Source organism: Enhydra lutris, unplaced genomic scaffold (genome assembly GCF_002288905.1).
Source record: "Enhydra lutris kenyoni isolate GAN:26980312 unplaced genomic scaffold, ASM228890v2 scaffoldscaffold28, whole genome shotgun sequence".
NCBI classification, from domain to species: domain Eukaryota; kingdom Metazoa; phylum Chordata; class Mammalia; order Carnivora; family Mustelidae; genus Enhydra; species Enhydra lutris.
Genome location: NW_019154112.1, coordinates 1,095,355 through 1,100,084, shown reverse-complemented (window position 1 = coordinate 1,100,084; position 4,730 = coordinate 1,095,355). Strand labels below are relative to the sequence as shown.

General features: G+C 54.9%; 1 pseudogene; it reads right to left on the bottom strand.

Moving 5' to 3' along the window:
* Positions 1–676: 676 nt before the first annotated feature.
* On the bottom strand, positions 677–4,529 carry LOC111152206 (annotated as a pseudogene).
* Between the last annotated feature and the right edge of the window lie 201 nt (positions 4,530–4,730).

Sequence of the window (4,730 nt, the reverse complement as noted above, 5' to 3'; positions counted from 1 at the left end):
AACTTGGATCCAAGCCAGCACTAGGATCATTGAACTAGGGGTAGGAGAGAGAGGGCAGAGCAGCTGGAGAGAGAGAAACTAACTGATGTTTATTAAGGCTGAGAAACTTTCAGATTCCTCCTCTATCTCCAGAATCCAAAGAATAATCTAGAAAACAAGTCTAGAGTGAGGGGAAGAAATGGATGAATCTGGAAGTTCATCTCTCCATACCACAGAGACTCCTGTGTGCCGGGGACAACCTAGGCCTGTGGGAACATATACCAAAGGCCACCCACTGCTCTAACTGTTGGGGTCATCCAAGGGAGAATGGACAAAAACTCTTACACAAGAGCAAGAACAGGCCTGATACGCTACAGAAACAGTGAAAAAACCCCATCCTCAAATGGAGGCTATGACCCAACCCAGGCCTAATGCGAGGCTGATGCAGTCACAGGAAGCTCTTGTTGCACAAAGTTGCAGGTGACCTCCATGTCCCTGTGATCACAGGTCCTGGTAGATAAGCTTCGACAGAAGGGGCAAGGACATGGAGCAGAGAGATGACCCAGCTGAGGGGTGAGCACGTCACACCTATGATGCACTGAGCACACACTGGGCACAGGCCCCAAAGCTGCTCAGCTTCTCACAGCCTGCTCCTACCCCTACCTGCAAACAGACTCAGCACAGTAAACACAGATTCTGGAAGGTTCTCAGAGTTTCCACTTATTTGCTGTCTCAATTTTACAAAACTCCTTTTATTACCTCATCAACCCCACATGCCAAGAATCAGGAAACACAACTTATATCTGGATTCTCATTTTCAATAGGAAGTTAGTCATTTGTACTGAGCCCAACATGAAATAGAACACGGATGGAGATGGTCCAGCCCTGCTTCTGCTGGAACAGGAAAGCACATCAGAGAAGAGAATGCAGATCAGAATAGGGAGGGGTCTGGTGGGCAGGGTGGGCAAATCTCTTCACGTCTTCATGTTATGTTCATAAGAACACAGACACATTCTGACACCTTCTGCACAAAGTCAGGGGTTGTTGGTGTCATGAGTGGGGGTGTGAAGAGATCTTCCATCTCTTAGTCGCCACAAGGCAGCTGGTCTCACACTGTGAAAAAAAGTCATGTACAAATTGAGATCAGTCCCATTAAGTGGGGACATTCTCAACAGCCCCCCTCATGTTCAAAGTGTCCCTAGTGCCCCAACCCTTCCCCACATCAGGGTCTCTGGAGTCTCACCTTTAGGAGCCGTGAGAGATACATCAGAGCCCTAGGCACTGTCATCACCTAGGGGAGAACAAACAGGACGTGGTCAGAGCCCACAGGAGAGGCGATTAAAGGAGGAGTGATGGGGTGCGTGAGCTCCCCATGGGGTCCTGTCTACACTATCCCAGGGGCTCAGGGATCACCCCCTCCACACTTACCTGCAGCATGAGAGTAGCTTGGTCCTTTTCCTCCTGCGGGAAAAAAATATCATGTCAAAGGCTGGAGGCATGGCTGGGCCCTAAGATCCTAGAGGAAGCTCCCAATCCTGGTTCTAAATGAAGTTTGCATAGTTCTGGCTGAACACCCAGGACATGATCAGGAAACAGGACGAATGAGGTGTGGTGTCCCTGAACCACCTAACTTGCTGGAGGTCTGTTCTCAGCAGGGACCATCCTCTCTGCTGGGAATCAGGTCCCCATCACCAGAATTACCAAGATGAAAATGTGTCCTTCATTTTCACAAGTGTTTGCTACCAAGTGAGTGTAGTAATCAGCTCCAGAGTGGACACATCCATGTGCAAGGATGGTACTTTCCAGTAACAAGACAGGCCATTCTCCTACCTAGGAAACCCCCCAGAGGGACAAGAGACCTCAGATCCCCCCACTCCATTCCGTACCTGAACGCTTCTTCCTCCAGATGACAGCTCCAATCACCACAGTGACCACCAGGAGAGCCAGGCCAGCAATGATCCACGTGATGGGGATGGTGGGAGGAGGTGGCTCTGGAAAGGGAAGGGATGGTGACGAGTCCAGGCCTCAGGTTTGAATTCTGACCCTGCTGAAGTTCTTGAGAAGGATTTTACTTTGCCCGAGAAGAGATTCTACCCGAAAACCCTCCTTACTCCACCTCAAGGTGATGGGCTCAGGCAGCCCCTCATGCTGCACATGGCATGTGTATCTCGGCTCCTCTCCAGAGGGCACCACCACAGCCGCCCACTTCTGGAAGGTTCCATTCCCTGTAGGCCTGGTCTCCACAAGCTCTGTGTCCTGGGTCAGGTCCTCACCATCATGGTGCCAGGTCAGGGTGATCTCCACAGGGTAGAAGTCCAGGGCCCAGCACCTCAGCGTGACAGCACGGTCAGAGATGGGGTGGTGGGTCACGCGTGTGTTGGGCGGTTCTGAGGAAGAGAATCAGAAAAACCACACTTGGGCTTATCTTTAGGGGCCGCTGAAGGAACAGTCATGTGACCACCCTGAGGTGGACCAGGTATTGGTTCGGATGGAAGAAGCACAAAACCGAGTCACCAACCCAGCCTTTGGGAATTTCTAATCCTGGAAAGTTCTAGAATCAGGGAGAGAGCCCAGGGTAAGAGGCTGCAGGTCTAAGGGGAGTGTGCACTAGTGGTCCTGACTGCGGTGGAGAGTGAATGACTCAAAAAACCCCTAGTCAGACCTCCAAAGATGTTTGTATTGGAGAAAAAGGCCTTGAGAGGTTAAGTCATGGTTCCCAAGGTGGCTGCCAAAGGGAAAAGGGTTATTGCAGGGATGGTCTCCACCTGCCTCCTGGGAAAGACTGGATTCCTCCATTGTCCTTTAGAGAAAAGCGGCCCTCTGGCTGAGTCACTCTCTAGTAGGAACCTGAACACCCAGGCGGACCTCCCTCTCCCCACCCGTGGGAGGGCGGTGTTCTGCCACTGAGTCCATTTTCCCTTCCTGGTGGGAAGCCAGCTCCAGGGGAGGGGAGATCAAGGAGGCCCCGCGGTCCCTAGTACCTGCGCGCAGCAGCGTCTGGTTCCCCATCTCCAGGTACCTTTTGGAGCCACTCCACGCACCTGCCCTCCAGGTAGCTCCTCCAGCGCTCTGCATCACCCGCCGCCTCTAACTTGCGCCGGGAGATCTGCGCTGCCGTGTCCGCCGCGGTCCAGGAGCGCAGGTCCTCGTTCAGGGCGAGGTAATCCGCGCCTTCGTAGGAGTATTGACGGTACCCGCGGAGGAGGCGCCCGTCGGGCCCCATGTCACAGCCGTACATGTTCTGGATGGTGTGAGACCCTGGCCCCGCCCGACAGGGAGGGGGTTAAACAGAAAGTAAAACCGCCTAAAAGTTCTCGCGGGTTCTTCAGGCTTAGGGATAGGGGACGGCGGAGGGGCAGCGGGAGGGTCCCTCAGACTTGGGTGACGCTGAGACCCGGATATCGGAGAATGAGGGTCGTGACCTGCACCCGGGCCCTGTCGCTCACCGGCCGCGCTCTGGTTGTAGTAGCCCCGCAGGTTTTTCAGGCTCAGTCGGTTAGTCTGTGCGGCGTCCTTGAGGTTCCGGGTCTGCCGGTCCCAATACTCCCGCCCCTCCTGCTCCACCCACGGCGCCCGCGGCTCCAGCCTCCGACTGGCAGAGTCGCTGTCGAACCGCACGAACTGCGTGTCGTCCACGTAGCCGACGGCGATGAAGCGGGGCTCCCCGCGGCCGGGCCGGGACACCGCGGTGTCGAAATACCTCAAGGAGTGGGAGCCTGCGGGCGCGGAGGGGCTGAGACCCCGCCCGACCCTCCTCCCGGCGCGGGGAGCGGGGCCCAGGTGGAGGCGGCTGGGACTGCAGGAGCAGGGGGTTACCGACTGGGGGAGAGCAGGGCGCTGGTGGGGAGGGACGGGGGAGCACAGGCCGGGGCGGGCGGGGACGGCTGAGGGTCTGGGGCGGGGACGGCGGAGAGGCGCCTTCCCCGGGGGTCCCCTCGTTCCCGCCTCGCAGAGGCCCTTTCCTCCCGCCCTGCACTCACCCGCCCAGGTCTCGGCCACGGCCAGGGCCCCGGACAGCAGCAGGAGGTGGTTCGGGGCATCACAACCTGATTGTTCAGTGTCTGCCGAGTCCGTGAGCCGCAGCTAAACTCGGAGACGGTGAGAAGACTTCATAATCCGGGACCGTGGTGCCGCTGATTGGCTTCTCCAGAAACCTGTCACCCAATGGGAGTGAGAATCGGTATCGCGTCAGGAGTATCCCGGCAGGAGAACCTCACACAGGTTGGGAGAGGAGGACGTGAACCCCACCCACAGCGATCCGGACTCCCCAACACGGGGCTTCCCCACCCCGGACAGAGTTCTGAGGCCTGAGAGGCGATCCAGGGACCTGGGCCTTTGCCGGAATCCCTCACCTACTGCACAGAGCGCTCTTTGTTACCCTGTCCCCCTGAGCCGTGGCCCAGGAGCTGTGTGAGTCAGTGATTCTCAAACATTCTGTTCACAGGGTATCTACACGGTCTCACAGGATCATTTTGTGTCTGTGGGTTATCTCTATCAGTATTTACCGTAGTAGATATAAAACAGGTTCAAAAATTCATTAGTTCATTTAGAATCATATTAATAATCTATGACATGAAAATAAAAATATTGTTTTCATGCAAAATAACTATTTCTACAAATAAAAACCATAGCGAGAAAAGTGATATTCTAGCATTTTACATTTTTGCAAGTCTCTGTTACATTAAAATCCACAGGCCCATCTGGCACAGGAAACAGATCTTGTACGAATGCATGATTTTAAAGAAAGTAAC